Genomic DNA, 17,385 nt, shown 5'->3' on the forward strand with positions numbered 1-17,385 from the left:
AGCTTGACTCTTTCTTGGCCTTCAGGCCCACACAGTTGATTCTGTTTGAAATCCATTCACTTATAACTCCACTGTCACTACCCTACTTCAGGCCAACAGCAACTCACTTCTGGGGCACTCCAGCATCTTAACTGGTCGTACTCCTACAATGGTTCACCCCTACAGTGGGGCAGAAGGGGTGCAGGCGGTATACCCCTACATCAGCTATGTCTGGTCCACTGCCTTATCCAACCTATTCTCTGAGTTTCAACTATGCTGGAAAGTCTACACTGGCTTATGATACAGTCTCGATGCCTTAAAAGACCTTAAAAGTCCCTGGAGAATCTGAAATGAGCACTTTTTCACACAACCCACGGACTTTCTCTTCCTCAAAAGTACAAGGTCCGCCCCTCCCTTTTTTGGGCGTTTACACATGCTGTTCCCTTTGCCTGGAACACTCTTATTTCACACTCCTGGCTTTTACTTGGTTCTCAGTTCTCAATTTAAATGTTTTTGTTTTGTTTCTTACAAAGGGGGAGGTTTTCCTAGACTCTTATGTTGTGCTACACATGCCTTATACGTGCCTTCCAGAAGAGTTATTATTTGGGAAGAATATCTTGTTATATTTGGCTGCAGTGACTACTTGAATAGCTTGTTTTCTCTGCTACGCTACGGGGCAAGGACTGCATCTGTCTGGTTCACTGCTCTAGTCCAGGTCCTGGCACACTCAAAAAATATTGGTTGATTGACTGAATGAGCCACATCACCATTAAACATGAGAAATCAGAAAATGCCAATGTAAGATTCTCGGTTAGTGGGTCTTTAGTGGACCCACACATGTAATGAAACAATGTGCAGAAGTGCTCTTACTTAATGTAAAACAAATTCATTATATTTGATTGGTCCTTTTCTATCTGCCAATATTTTCACTTTAAAACGGAGAAAAGAAGAATCCACACAAGCCTGTCATTCCTGGGTTGATTGCTTATTCAGGTGCCATAAATCACCCAGGATAATGGAGCAATAAAGACAAAGCTCATCTTCAGAGATCTTTCCATTTTTCAAAAGATACTGTGTTATTTAGACTTAAAGTAAGACTTTGGTTGTCTGAGAGAAAGCAGAGAAGAGAGATAATTACCGAGTAATAGAGAGATTTAGCGGCCAAAGTCACTGGGTAGCCTCCCACTCCCCCTGCACAACAAGTATGAACTTGCTCATAAACATTAGTGGTTTATACCTTTTTGTTAAAGTAAGTTGTACTGTCACCTTTTTTTTGGGGGGTGGGGGGACACATAGTACAAAGTCAAGCAATATCACAGACTTCTATTCTGAGGCTGAAGTGTGTAGGTCGACCTAAGATTGTCCAACTTCTTTTCCTTCCTGCATTCTTGACTGTCGCTCGTTTATAAATTCTAATGAGATGCTCCTGTTTCATACATAGGAGGATCTCGTAGGTTATAACCTCCATCAAATTCCGACAAACTGATTACTGTGATCTCTGATAAAACAAACATTTTAACTCAAGGATGTGTATGGGGCATTTCCAAACTAGTTAAAATGTTCACTTACTTAAAGCAAGCGCAGAGGGGGCTTCTGGGTTGCTCTAGGACTCAATTTCTCGGACTCTGCTACATCTCAGGCCCTGAGTTCTGTGAGATGCTGCTCTGTGCTCTCCTTCAGGGACTTCTGCGAACTCGCAATCAAGAAAAATCTCAACCAGCAGAGCAAGTCAACTCCATTACTAAGGTGTCAGGTACACAGGTGGTCTACAGAACAGGCTCACAGAGGAAAAAAGAAATCACTTCTCAAAATTATCTCTGTGGGAGAGAGTCTGGGCTCTCCCTAAAGAGAAATGATTCTCTTCAAAAATGAAAAATTAAAGAATGTGAAGCACAATTAGAAACACTGACTTCTTCTGCATACAGATTCAGCACAATTAAGGAATCATCTTCACACACGTACACACGCTCACCAAGGTATTGTCTGCCCTTTTCGAACAACTGAATTTCAGAGACTGAAAATGCCATTCACAGTAAGCAACATGGTTTTCTATGTATTACTAAAAAACAAACAAAAATCCTGTGGATTAAGCGGTGAAATAAGCCCTTCTTACTCCTTGTTTTTTATTTTACACTCTTTCAAGCGGCTCTTTGCAGATTTGGCACATATTTTTATCATGTGTCATTCTTTTGCCTACAAATGGAAACCTGAGTTGAATATACTGGTTAAGGTCCTCTTAAAATGTCTTTGTACTCAGAGTCCAACCCTTCCGAATCACTTTTCGATTCAATCTTTGATGACTGCACATTTTTTTTAGTGTTTATTTGTGAGAGAGCGAGCGAGCATGAGCGAGGGTGGGGCAGAGAGAGAGAGAGGGAGACACAGAATCTGAAGCAGGCTCCAGGCTCCAAGCTGTCAGCACAGAGCCCAAGGTGGGGCTGGAACTCACAAGCCATCAGGTCATGATGTGAGCTGAAGTCGGATGCTCAAGTGAGTCACCCAGGTGCCCCGGTAACTATGCATTTCTAAAAAAGAGTGTGCCGTTATTGCCTCTAAGTTGCCAACCATTTGACCAGTTTCCATGCTAGAGCTTTTTGGATCTTACTCAGTGTCAACAGAACTTGGTCAGACAATAAGCTAACCCTTTCATCCAATGGTCCTTAAATGACTATCTTAAATATGAACAAGTTCTTTTGTCTGGTCATTCAACTACAAATAACCGTCATGTTTACGCATGCAAAGAATGGTAATTGTGTTACAGCTGCTCCCAACAACACCTGTAAGACGCCATAAAATAAAAGCTGTATCTTGATTTTAGGAATACTAAAATTTGCGTGTGAGGTAGGGAAGGGAGTGTGTCTTAGAATCGGTGAAATGCAACTTTAGAGACTCATCCCAGGAAACAAGGTAAAATCCTTTTAAAACAGGCTTGATTATTCTCACTCTAAGACAAGTATTTTAACTCAAAGATACTTTTAGAGCATTTCCAAACTAGTTAAAACTCTACATTATTTGCATGTAGAGTAGCTTCGTGATAGAATCAACCCAAATTGATAATTGTTCCAACCGGCCAGTTTGAGTGCGTGGGTCTTTGGTGTGAGGAATTTCACCAGAAGCTATCTTGGATCCAGAGGAGGCAGAAGTCTTATGAAGGGTAATACTTCTCACTTCTCCCAGCTACACAGCGATGGAGGGGACGGAATAGGATACTCTGGAAACACAACTGGTTTAAACACGTCATTGCTTACCTAACCCCCACCCTTCCTTATACATAATAACGACACAAATGTATGCTTTTAAAACACCCAAGAAAACAAACTAGTTAAGTAGGAGTGTAGGTAGACAAAGCGTTTTTTTTTTTGTTTGTTTAAGTTTGTTTATTTTGAGAGACACCACAAGCAGGGGAGGTGCAGAGTGGGAGAGAGGATCCCAAGCAAGCTCCAATATGGGGCTCAAGCCCATGAAGCGTGAGATCATGACCTGAGCCGAAATCAAGGTGCAGAGTGGGAGAGAGGATCCCAAGCAAGCTCCAATATGGGGCTCAAGCCCATGAAGCGTGAGATCATGACCTGAGCCGAAATCAAGTCAATCAACTGACCCAGCCAGGTGCCCCAACAAAGAATATATTTTTTTACACACCATCTTCAAATCACTCAAACGTTTTGGTTAATTCACAAATTCTTTTACGCATAAAATCCAGGAACGATACCAATAATTTCCAGGGGAACACGACAGGCCTTTCTATCCTTATGGTCCCATATACACATGCTCTCGGCCTCTATTTTCCAAGGGAGAGTGGGCAATGCCCATACAACCAAACGTTCCTGCTCTCTACTCTCTAGTCTTCCTGCCTTGGTGGCCACTACTCGTTGCTAGGGAACTCTCTGGCCAGAGTTCCACTCAACAGCCTTTAGTTCAAAATTCTTTCCTAAACCCATCGTCTCCATCACAGCTTGGTGGCAAGACTGTCTGTGAAACCCTGGGTCTGTCTCTGGCTGAGAAGATTCCAAGGACCTGAAACTAGCATTCGATGGAGATTAGCAGGATTTGATGAATTAAGTGACAGTTCAATTATAACCAGAAAGTTGTACAGAAAAGAATAATGATGCAACTCCTTCTCCTTTACTAAATAAAGTAATTATCTTTTTTTTAGCCCTTGCATTTGAAAGATGACTGTATTCTCTGAATAAGAAAACAAACAAGCCAAAAATAATTCCTCTGGACATTTATTGTTAAATAAAGAAAGGATCGGGTCTTCGGGTTGTCAAAATAGACGCAATATGAAAATGCAGACTTTTGGGAAATTTACAGTGTTGCTGAAATGCATCGCAGCAGCAGTAATTTAATTTCCTTATCAGTCTCCCAAGAGAACCTGGGAACAGAATGTGCCCAAGTCCAAGAGGAATTCCTGAAGGGAAAGCAGAAAGAAGCTAATTGGAAGCAGTGGTACCAGACTGTGTCAGTTCAGATAATGCAAATACAAAGGGGCAAAAGCAAGGAAATTATCAGGGAGAAATGGAAACAAGAAGAAAAAGATCAGAACAAAAATAAACCAAGTGACAGATCGCTTTATAACGGGATGTGTTTTAAAATAAATGGTGAGTCAGGACAAAGCCACATGAAAAAATACTGGCTTCCAGTGATGCTGAATATCTATCAGAACACCAAAAAAAAAAAAAAATTAGGTATTTACTAGATACATAGAAAATACCCTAATATTCAGGAAAGAAAAAATTGAGGATGTATCTAAAGAACACAGATTTTATAATCCCTGTGGTTTTTGTATCGTGAGGTTGATTAGACTCAGCATAACATAAAGTACATTGAGCATTAATTTCCAATGCACCAGGATTAGAAAAACCATTAGTTTTTATAAAGGAAAAGCTAGTTTTTTAACGCCCCACAGTACAGATAGAAAAATTAGTATGTAAGAAGATACCTCTTTAATATTTGTATCAAAGTGACGGTAAATGTTTACCTTCTAAGATTTTGAGAAACCTCCTTGCTACTCCAGGGTAATAGTTCAAGAGGATTATGTTTCCAAATAGGATGCTTACTTGATGCTGATATTAAATTACAAATCAGTAAGTACATCAACAGGTCTTCTAGCATCACTGCTTCTCAAACTTTGCAGTGTGTACAAATCACTTGGGGGATCACGTAAATGCAGAATGATGCAGAAGGTCTAAACTGAGGCTCCGGAATCTGCATTTCAACAAACTTCTAGGTTAAAGATGTTGAGGCTGCTGGCCTGTGGACCATGATTTAAATAGCAAGGCTCACCATGCGGCCTCTGCTGGTGGGGAGTCGTTCACAAGCAATACGTGAACTGAAAGGATGACCAAGTTCCAGCTCAGAACCATGGCTGGTCTCAACTATGTGTTTTGGTTTAGGATCACCTATGTCCAAATAACTGTTAGCCTCTATAAGAGCCTGCTTTCCCTTTTATTTAAAATAATTTTCATAACCCAAACACTGAACAACTGCCTAATACCCGTGGTGTGATGGGTTAGGTTATAAACGGAAATGCGGACTCCTGCCCCCTAGGAGTTTATAATCGAACACAGAGACATTGGTTGTGGTGTGTATGTGATATTCTAAACCAGAAAACCACACCAGAGTAGATGCATGTTGTCAAATCACATCCAAATCAAAGGTTTAATCTGTTGTCAGAGTGAAGGAAAGGAAAACGGAATACAAATTTTGGTAGAAACAGAGATAATTTCACTTAGGAAACACAGATTGCAATACATATTATTGAGCTGTCAGTTTGCTTTTGACAATTCCTAGGAAAGGGCGTGGCATTTCATTAAAAAGCAGTCTGCTAGGCAACGAGGGAGAGCATTTCCACATGCACAACAAATATGGCCGCCGGTGTCAACAGTATTTCGGTGGCTAAAATATGCATATACTAAGAGTGATCAGGGATATGCAAATCACAGCCACAAGGAGGTATCACCTGACATCCGTTTGGATGGCTATTATCAAGAAAATAAAAGTGTTGACAAGAATATGGGGAAAAGGGAACCCTTGAACACTGCTGGTAGGCATGTAAATTGGTACAGGCATTACAGAGAACGGTACAGAGTTCCTCAAAAAACCAAAAACTATAACTAGTGAATGATCCAGCAAAACTTCTTCTGGGTATATATTCAAAGGAAACGAAATCGGTATCTCCAAGAGATATCTGCACCCCATGTCTATTGTCATTCGCCTCAATAGCCAAGCTATGGAAACAAAGTGAGTGCTCTTGATGGAGGACGAGCTAAAAAACTGTGATTGGTGTGTGTGTGTGTGTGTGTGTGTGTGTGTGTGTGTGTGTGTCCCCACATAATTAAACACCTATTAATTGCTCAGTTTTTAAGCACAGGAGATCCTGACATTTCCAACAACATGGATGAACCTGAGGAGCATCATGCTAAGTAAAACAAAGCAGGCACAGAAAGAAAAATACTGGGTGATCTCACTTGTAAGTGGAACCTGAAAAAGTCAAATGCACAGAAGCAGAGAGTAACCGCTGGTTGCCGAGGGCGGGGAGAGGGTGGAAATGGAAGGAGATATTAGTCAAAGGGTACAAAGTTGCCGCCATGTAGGATGAACGAGTCTACAGATCTAACGTAGAGCATGATGGCTAGAGTTAATCCTGCGTTGAATACTGGAAATTTGTTAGAAGATTTCAGGTGCTCTCACGACAACAACAAAGCAACTATGTGAGGAGATGATATGTTAATTAGCTTCACTGTAGTAATCGTTTCACTATGTATAATGCACATAAAATCATGATGTTGTACCCCTTAAACGTATACATTTTTTACCTAAAAAACAAGATGGTAGGGAACTTAAAAATAGCAGCTGGTAATTAACAACTAAAATTAAATATAGTTTTAACTCTCAAATATAATTGAGGCACTTCCTAAAATTATGCCACTGACTTTTCCCTCAAAGCCTTTATAAAAATATAGATCTCAGTAAATGAAGTCAACACAGTATTAGGAATGATTACTTGCATCTGAAACAACAGGATGGCTTTGTTATGTATTCTAGACTTCCTTGCTGCCACGGCCATGCAAGTGTTTGAACGGTATGAAAATAACGCTGCCAAGCTTTGGAAAAACGCAAGAGGCTGGAAAAAGAGCCAAGATGTTACAAATTTCTCCCCAGTCCACCGTTCTCCTCTCTGTCAAACTCATAAAAATGTACATAATCCGCACACATTTGTAAAAGCACACTCTATTTATGTCAAAGTAAACTTAAATCTGGAGCTTTATGTGTCTTTCACATAAAGACAGCTCATTGTTTTCCTGAGAAATGAGGATGACCAATTTTGATACCCGGGGCAACGCTGAGATTATTCAATTTGGGTTGGGTAATTAGGAACAGATTCTTACTACTAATGCTTGATCAACTTAAACTGTTACAATAGAGAAAATACTCCTTCTTCCTGAGATTCTGAAACTTAATATCTTTTAAAAATGGGAAAAGCCAGGGGCGCCTGGGTGGCGCAGTCGGTTAAGCGTCCGACTTCAGCCAGGTCACGATCTCGCGGTCCGTGAGTTCGAGCCCCGCGTCGGGCTCTGGGCTGATGGCTCGGAGCCTGGAGCCTGTTTCCGATTCTGTGTGTCTCCCTCTCTCTCTGCCCCTTCCCCGTTCATGCTCTGTCTCTCTCTGTCCCAAAAATAAATAAAAAACGTTGAAAAAAAAATTAAAAAAAAATAAAAATAAAAATGGGAAAAGCCAAAAATTATTTCTCCTCCAGAGCAAGACGTAATTAAAGCCGTCTAAGGCTGCAGCTACGTGACTAAACGAAGCCAACTTATTGGATTATTTTTCCCCTTCACCATGTCAACTGGCGCTGTGTTCTCTCGTTGGAAGAAAGCTTAATATTTAAAACAAAATTTGCTCTAAATGAAGCCGTCGGTGCTTTTAAAACATTTCTAAAAGTCAGCTTGTAGGGTAGAGGACAAAAAGCATTGAAATAACTGATTTTGAGTCCTTGGCTCTTACAGTTACTAACTCAGTGGTTTCAAGCATCTCAGAAGTTGGGTCTCCTCACTTGAGAAGTTCCTCAGAGACAGGAAGGACTAAATAACGTAACACATACGAATACCCTTTAAAAACTAAGGAATGCTATAAATATATTAGTTTTGTGATTTAGCTAACAACAGGAGCAGCAACCATGAAAGCCAGAGACTGAGACACGGTGACATTTATTTAGCCTAGACACGATCAACTGTCAGTCTATGAGCGTGGTCATTCCTACCTTCCCATTTTTAGGGGTCTGTTCCTGAGACCAGTCCCGACAAGAACTTCTGAAATCAGTCAGGAGACAAAAACAATACTGGTATAGTTTAAGAAGATTGAATGTCAAACATTTTTAACCAGACACTGGAGAACTGAAAATTCTCCAAATAGGGAAAAAGGGAAGAGAAGTGTTATAGGTAATAATTACAGGAATCAGCTTTCACTCACAGGCTGGGGAAACAAAGGGAAGAGGTTGGAATTGTCACAACTTAAAGCTCAAAGAAGGGACCCACACCTCTGAGGAGAGGGCTCCGCCTGACAGGTGCTGGTGGCTTTGAAACCGGCTCTGGGAGTGCCGGAAAAGCTACATGCTGGAATCGACTGGAGCGAATAGAGAATCCGGGGCTGCCTGGGTGAAGAAGCATGGCTGACGTAGGGCTCCCAAGAAGGGAAGCAAACCAAATCATGCACCCTTAACTGATATCCACGTCTTTAATAATGACAGTAACTATACTAAAATAATCACAGCGGCTAATATTTATTAAGCTTTTATTAAAGTGTTAGGAACTGCCTGGTGTTAGGTCTCAGCATATTACATACACTTATTTATGAGAAACCTCGCCAGCTTAAGTGTCATATCCAAGATCCTACCATGTGTACGTGGCAATGCAGGGATAAAATTTGGCCTGGATAATGGCAAAGCCCGAGATCTTGCCCTGTAGCTCACGATTTCCACATGAAGATTCATTCTGTATGGAATTGCTACCTGGAAACTGGCAGGGAATATTTGAATGAAAAGGTGCAGAGTTAATACTGACATGGGGAAGCTAATTTTAAGTGATACCAGTTGTAGCAAAGTTTTAAAGTGAGCTAATTATAAAAAAAATCGTTTTAACATTAGCTCATACACAGTGTTAATTTTTAAAACCTTTCACAACTTGAACATAGCAAAAACTGCAGAGAAGAAAAGTGGCTTCGAAACTGTTAAAATTAATGGCACAACATTCCGTGTAGAAAAACAAAACCAAAACGTTACAGCAGCAGAGACTGAAATCCATCGAAACCACTCTTGGAGGTGCCTGGGTGGCTCAGTAGTTTGAGCAACGGACTCTTGGTTTTGGCTCAGGTCAAGATCCCAGGGTCGTGGGATCGAGCCCTGCACCCGGCTCTGCACTGAGCACGCAGCCTGATTAAGATATTCTCTCTCTCTCTCTCTCTCTCTCTCTCTTTCTCTACCCACCTTATGCTCCTCCCCCACTTGCATGCTCTAAAATAAACACACACACACACACACACGCACGCACGCACGCACACCCCATTCTCCCCCTCTTCCTGGGCACTAAATCAGACCCAGGCTCCCTTGCAGTTAGGTGTGGCCACATGACTGAGTCCCAGCCAATCGGTTGTGAGGGGGAGTGCTGTGTGGTACTTCCTTATTTGGCCCAGAAAACCCTCCTGCCTTCATCTCTTCCTCTTTCTCTGGGTGGATTCCGAGGACATCTGAACTTTAGAAGATGGAAGAGACTCAAGTCAGAAGATGCCTGGATAGGTGAATCGTCTTGTGGAAGGTAACTGCTAGTGACCTCCACCCTGATCCTGGGCTTTTCTGTACTTGAGAAATAAACCTCTATTGTGACTGAGCCATTTCATGGCTGAGTGCATTCACTGCTTCATGTACCCTTAACCGATATACACATAATTTTTAATAATTATATTATATACTAAAATAATCATGGCAGCTAATATTTATTAAGCTTTTGTCAAACTGTTAGGAACTGTGTGGCATGAGATCTTAGCATATTACATATATTTACTTGCAAAAGACCTCGCCGGGTCTTCACTCAGAACCTCTCTACGCTTTGCACGAGGCAAAAATGAGCCTAGTTGATTCTCTTGCACTTCAGATTAGGCTAGAGGAAGAAAACAAAGAGATTTATCTGTAAGAAAAATAAGATCACCGTTAGAAACAAACAATAAACGGCTGATAGCTTGATGGCAAAGAAAGAGGCAGACGGACTACGGAAACCATATTAAAAAAAAACAAAACAAAACTGCAGTGTGGGACCATTTGGTGGAGAGACTATAGCTCCACCCACCCTTAGAGTTTTCGAAGGAATCACAGTATAATTGTTCCCCTCAACTGATGTTTATAATGATGACTAAGTGGCCAAAAAGTCATGTTTCCCAAGTTCTGTTTAAGAAAGCAGGGAAGTGCGACCATATGCCTGTGAATATTTTTCAACTGACATGGTCAAGGTTAAAAAAAAAAAAAAAAAAAAAAAAAAAAAAAAAAAAAAAAAAAGAATGGCAGGAGGGAAGGAAGGGAATCCTGCCGCCTAAGGGATGTGTTTCAGTTAGCTGGAAAATTTACTTAGGTGGAACAGCAAATTTTTAAATGGTGGAACACTGCTGTGCATTGGTTTATCTAAGAAGCCGTCCTTTGCAACATCACAATGATAAATCCTGTAGGAAACTCAGATGGCGGTTTAGATTTGATAAAATGCAGAATATCAGGAACAGTCTCCATTTTTTACTGCTGCCCCATTTTATGGGAAACAAACCACCTTTTCTGCCGATGTGAATCACAAGAGCTCATTCTCAGAAGCTGCTGCCTGGGCTCACATTTCCTATTTGCTGGTTATCTTTCCACTGCTGTCATTCTGGGGCACACACTGTAAACTGTGTAAGTGATCTGTGCTGCTTTCCTGCTGGGATTAGTAATAGCCATACTACCAAATATTACTGTGCAATCGACCTGCGGCTTGCATTTAGATTACATTTGATTTCTATTCTTGGGAAATGCATGCTTTAATTTTCCTATTACGTTAAAACTGATAATGCATAAAAAGAAGATATCTATTCATGATATTGACTTTATAAAGTGGGTATGATTTGCTTTAGAATAGCAATGCTTGTCCCACCAAATGTGCATTTATGATTTAGACCAGCCAACCTATGGGGAAGGGGGGAAAGACTGACAAGTAAAAACAGTGGAATGGGAAGCAATCCCAACTGCAAGGCAGATAATAGAAGCTGCTTGAACCTACATACTAGAGAAATTTCAGGAGAGTGCAAATCTGGTGATCACATTCTTCCAGTCTCTCCCTCCAAATGCACAGAGGCTTGTAAACAGCTGAATCCATAATTCACAAGGCCAAAGAAGGAACTAAGACTATTGTATCAGAACCCATGTAGCCTTACTTGGCAAAACATATGACTGATACCCTTTACGGTACCACAAATCTTTTTTTTTTTGTTTTGTTTTCTGTTTTTTGCACATGTATACACTAAACAGCTGTCACTTCTTTTTATACCTGTTATGAATTTTTTAAAAGTGCTATCAAAGCACTTGTTTTACTATCTTTTTACTGTCTTTATTTTTTTTTTTTTCTTTTACAGTAGGTCTCAGAGAAGCCTGGATGCACATCCTAAAGCTCATTAGGTAGGAGAGGAATAACGTCCAGCATGTGTAGGTTCTCTGTGGGGACTCAGGATATTTGTATGTGGCGTAAACTGTAGGGAGCTAAAATAAAAATTCTCTAACACTGAAAATAATGTCATTATGAAAATCTTCTACCTTTAGAGTAAACCCGCGGAAATGATAACGATTATTTTCTTCATTCAGAATTTTAAAAATGCTTTAACTTACTATGACATGACACATGCTTAAAGCAAAGCACACAAATTCTAAGCTCAATGAGTTTTCACCGCTCCTATGCCCATCAATTGAGATTAAGAAATAGAAGACGACCAACAAACAGAAGCTCCCTTTATAGTCATTACCTCCACGCCACCAGGGAAGCTACTCTGCGAACTCTGAACACTGGAGATGAGTTTTGCATATGCATATCTACATGATGGAATCAGTTTCTACTTTTATATACATGAACTTCATATACGATAGTCCATTGTTGTCAATATACCCCAATTTATTTTTCCATTCTACTTTTTATTTTTTTATTTAAAAAATTTTTTTTAGTATTTATTCATTTTTGAAAGAGAGAGAGACAGAGACAGAGAGACAGAACATGAGCCAGGGGAGGGGCAGAGAGACAGAGGGAGACACAGAATGTGAAGGAGGCTCCAGCCTGATGCCAGACTTGAACCCACGAACTGTGAGACCATGACCTGAGCCAAAGTTGGATGCTTAACCGACTGAGATACCCAGGCACACCAATCCATTCTACTCTTAACGGACCTTTGGGTATTTTCCAGCGTTGAGTTATTAGGAACAGTAGGAGTTTTGTGTAATATGCTTTTAGTGAACACACACACTAGTGCTTTTTAGTAGGTTTCTATCTATAGCATCAATGGGTCATAAGATCTATGCGTGTTCAGAAGGTTTAGTAAATACTGACAGTTTTCCAAGGTGGTTGTACCAACTTACATTCCCACCAGCACTGTATGGGAGTCTTGGTTGCTCCATACCCTCAACTCAAACTTGGTGTGATCTGTGTTTTTCATTTTAGCCATTCAGGTAGCCATTCACAGTATGACCTGAATTTGCATTTCTCTGCTGACTAATAATATTACACAGACTGAGACTTTTTGATATATTTTCAAATAAATGTATATTTTACAGAATTCTCGAACAGTAAAGGATCTCAAAGATGACCCATTCCTGGGACAGCATTTGTGTGGCTAATCTGTCCCCACTAAACCCCCATACCACCCGTTCCTGTGCCCTTAGAATACACGGCAATAGATCAATGACCTGGATTCAGCTTCAGAAACCTTTCCAGGGTGCCTGGGTGGCTCATCCAGTCGGTTAAGGGTCCGATTCTTGATTTCGACTCAGGTCATGATCTCACGGTTTGCGAGATCGAGCCTGCGCATCAAACCTGCGCTACGAGCGCAGAACCTGTTGGGATTCTCTCTCTCCCTGTCTCCTGCCCCTCCCCAGCTCACACTCTTACATCCTCTCTTTCTCTCTCAAAAGAAATAAATCTACTTAAATTAAAGAAAAAAAAAACCTTCCCAATACAACTCATTATATGGTCAGTTCCACACAAACAAAATCAACTCACAAGAGGAATCTTATTGACCAGATGAAGTTTACCAGAAACAGAAAGATAGAACTAGTAGAAATGGCTAAGGTAGACTGCCCTGGGTTTAAATTTCAGATCTGCCATTCACGAGGGCAGAAAAGAAGATCTTTCTTTATGACACCTTGGCCTTTCTCAGGTTGGTATGACTTGCTTTATGGTAGCAACGTTCAATTCATTGAGCTGAGCGATACTGACAAGTTACTTCATCCCAAGAAAGTGGTACCATGAGGATTAACTAAAAAAAGATTCGTACCATTTTCAGTTCTCAACCTCCTTCCCCTTGTTCAAGGACAGCTTTCTCCTGGGCACAAATCTTTCATGATTGCTGTGAATCTGCCCGCTCTTGAATCGGTACGTTTCCTAAAAGCCTGCTGAAGACAGCAGGAATGTGGGCAATGACCATGAGTCACCAAGGTCTTTCCTGATTTTTGTCTACATCAAGACACTTACTTTTGGGTCATTTCATCTATAGCTATGATAAAACACGCAGGAAGATTCAGGGATGGAAATACCAGAAGGAGGGGGGTCACGGTCCCTGACGCTTCCAAAGGCGCACATCATACCTGATGCTCTGTGGACTACTCATCTACTCACCTCGCCTTCGCCACGGTCCTCAAACTGCTTCACTGGCAACACTGAAATCAACCACTGGCCAACGGTACACAGGCACTCCTGCCGGAAGAAAACTACAGAAGGAAGGAAAAACCATCAGACTCCATGGCAACTCCTTTCAATTGAAACCTTTGCATGGTTTCAATATCCTCGACCTGTTCTCACAGGCAGGCAGAGGATTCTATTTGTGTGCCATCGACCCATCCGGCACAGGCTTCTTCCTTCTCTCTTTATGAAGCACTTGTTTACAAAAGCTCACAATATCTTGATGGCAATTGTGAAATCCAATAGCTCTGAACCCCCACGTTTCTTTTTCATAACTCATTTGGAGGCGAGACCTTACCTGATGCAAACTCATCTCATGGCAAAAGCCCTCCCTAAACTGATGTGAGGGTATTTCTTATTTTTGCTTGGTCCACTTTGTGGGGATAAGGTATACGGTTTGCTACAGAAGCACGGCTGTGCTTTTAGGAAGTGCTGCTCCCCACTGGGTGGGGAGTGATACTAATTCACGGCATCTATACATGGTACCTTCCAAAATCGGAAAAATTTTGCATTTTGAAATAAGTCCAGCCCCTATGAGCATTGGATGAGAAACAATAGACATGTATCAAACTCATAACAGACCTAGCTTTCAAACGGTTATGTCCTGTTGCGTGTTTGCCCTATTATAGGAGTTATTTTATTTTTTTTTTTAATTTTTTTTTAACGTTTATTTATTTTTCAGACAGAGAGAGACACAGCATGAACGGGGGAGGGGCAGAGAGAGAGGGAAACACAGAATCGGAAGCAGGCTCCAGGCTCTGAGCCATCAGCCCAGAGCCCGACGCGGGGCTTGAACCTGCGGACCGCGAGATCGTGACCTGAGCCGAAGTCGGACGCTTAACCGACTGAGCCACCCAGGCGCCCCTATAGGAGTTATTTTAAAGAGAAGAAAATCCTAACAGAAAGACACAGGGTTTCACCCAATAGAGCACTCAAAAAATAAAATTTGCAAGTACCCAGAGTGGAAGAGGGTGTATGGGGGATGTATATGGGAAGCGGAGGCCCATATACACTATTGGCGGAAATGTATACTTCCATAAACTTTTGGAGAGGCTATTACAATTTTGAGAATTTAAAATGCCTATGTACTTTGAGCCAGCAATTCTCTAACAGAGTATCCCGTGGAAAGAGTCAAAAGAGTATGTCAGGGAGATGCCATATTGAATGTAAAAATATAAACTAAAGGTGTATCAAGAAGAGAGTGGTGAAATAAATTTTGGTGTGACCACACAAAATGATACAATGCTGTTTTTTTCAAAAAAACAAAACCAAACCCAGAAATGAAGCAGACCTGAATATAACTATATACAAAAGTCTCCAAAATAAATCTGTAAGTGAAACAACCAATTTGTAGAACAGTAAACATGTAAGAAACACGTATATATGATCTTTACAATTTCTGAGAATATACTTGTATTCTAGATGAGCCAGTTTTCCCCGTACACATCTTTTTATGGAAAGTCACAGGTGGTAATGACTGGGGAGGAGAATGAAGGAAGAAAGCTTTCACGTTTCATGGTATAGGTTTTTAACTTTGTCTTTTCCACATGCATATTCTGCTCTCATCGGTTCCCAGAATGGTTGTGGAATTCTCAAAGGCTCAGATACAGTAGAGGTCACCAAGCATCTTTCCTGAGACTGCGAGTGCCGTGAAAGGAATTCTCTCGCCACCAAATACTCCCAGCACCTTCCAGTTAAACTTGATCTCCACTGACCTTTAAATACAGACCAGAGACCTACAGTACTAAGAATCTCCACAGATGACATCACAGAATTCCAGAAATGACCTTCTGCCAAATAAATCCAATAATCCCCTCCAACGATCCCTCACGTAAAGCATGTTAACTATACTGTTGCCTTGCTGATCCAACGGCATGATCTGTGCTTCAGCTCTGGGTGCGGCACTAAGAACCAAGAAGAGGCTGTGATGAACTGAATCTCAACCTGACTGTATTGATCCAAGTGTTTCCACTTCCTACTGCCCACCTCACTCAGCATTTCACATGGATGGCTAACATAGTGATATACACTGACCTGTGTGTTATCCTCTCCAATACTTCCTGAGTGGTGGCCAGAAGCTCCCAGTTTAACTGGAACAGTGATCACAGCATGAATATCTCTATGGACCCATTCAAATTCAATCCAAAAACGTAACTCTGCCCTAAACTTATCTGGAATCCCAATTGGATTAGAAAGACAATGAAGAGCAGAGATACCTTTCAATGCTGGAACATAAATATTAGGTTTAAAAGTACTCGTTCTGTCCAGTAGAAACATACCAAAAAAACCCCCAATGTAGTTAGTCAGGCTACTGGCAGATACACGTATTCTTAAGAATCAGATGCCCGAATACCCTTCAGGCTTTATTATTCGGAGTTAAATTCTTCTCTGCTTTTCCTAAACCACTCATCTTCAAAGATTTTTTTTTTAAACCATCTAACTACACCTCAAACTTTAGCTGATCTTATCTGTAGAACACTCTTTTCCAAGATCTTATCTTTAAGAACACTCTTTTCCATGATCTTTGCAAGGTTGGCTTCTCTTTATGTAGATCACAGCTTTAATGGCACCTACCTTCGTTCCTCCAATCAAGTACAGTCATGTTTGAATTCTCCACATATTATTTACAATCATTTATTTCCTTTGCTTGCTATTTATTCAATTATTGTTGGTTTGTTTTCCACCCCCCAAAAAGTAAATGTTGTAAAACAAAACAAAACAGAAATTATGTCTGTTTCTAATCCCAGTATCTTCTCTAGAATACAGTACATATTCAGTAATCATTTGATGGAGGAATGAGTGAACGAATGAACACTTTCTGTCACCTTCCATCCCCTAGAATGGCAAACCAGAGGTTTTGGGGGGTGGAAAAGACAAAGCAGATACTACTCCTGTTTAGTAGAGAAAAGGCTGGGTAAAACCAGGAAACAATATTTTAAACTGGATGAAAACCAAAGGCCAAGAAGCCAAGGTGGTCCATTAGGAAAAGTGTTTACTAACAGCCTGTAATGTGTTTCTGCAGCTTTCCTGCCTATCTGACTGAGGGGACTACATTAAAAAATGGCAAGAGTCTGGGCGCCTGGGTGGCTCAGTCGGTTGAGCGTCCCACTTCGGCTCAGGTCATGATCTCATGGTCCGTGAGTTCGAGCCCCGCATCGGGCTCTGTGCTGACAGCTCACACTCTGTTTTGTCTCTCAAAAATGAATAAACATTAAAAAAAAAAAAAAAAAAAAAAAAAGGCAAGAGTCGATGGAAGGGAGAGGTATGGTAAGCTGTCCTGAAGTAGATCTGATCACCATGATCACCAATCATCGGAGAAATGAACCATAGATAGCAACGGCCAAAAGGGAGGGTGCCAGTAGCCTTCCGTGGACAGACTTACATCAGTAAAACCTCATCACAGATGTTTAGTCATCATCCACTGCATAATGAAAGCCTTTGTGCGCGTGTGTATGCCCGT

The 17,385-nt window shown here is 41.0% G+C and overlaps 1 protein-coding gene across 3 annotated transcripts in view; it reads right to left on the reverse strand.

Annotated features, from left to right (window-relative positions):
* Positions 1 to 17,385, reverse strand: part of RARB (retinoic acid receptor beta) — a 681,957-nt gene that overhangs the window by 476,770 nt on the left and 187,802 nt on the right. For 2 of the 3 annotated variants that reach the window (XR_009261697.1, XM_058729722.1), the window contains exon 3: positions 13,863 to 13,954. The exons of the other annotated variant lie outside the window; for it this stretch is intronic. The gene's annotated coding sequence lies outside the window, so the exon portion shown is untranslated. The remainder of the gene's footprint in view (positions 1 to 13,862; positions 13,955 to 17,385) is intronic. 3 annotated transcript variants of the gene reach the window in all.

Source organism: Neofelis nebulosa, chromosome 5 (genome assembly GCF_028018385.1).
Source record: "Neofelis nebulosa isolate mNeoNeb1 chromosome 5, mNeoNeb1.pri, whole genome shotgun sequence".
NCBI classification, from domain to species: domain Eukaryota; kingdom Metazoa; phylum Chordata; class Mammalia; order Carnivora; family Felidae; genus Neofelis; species Neofelis nebulosa.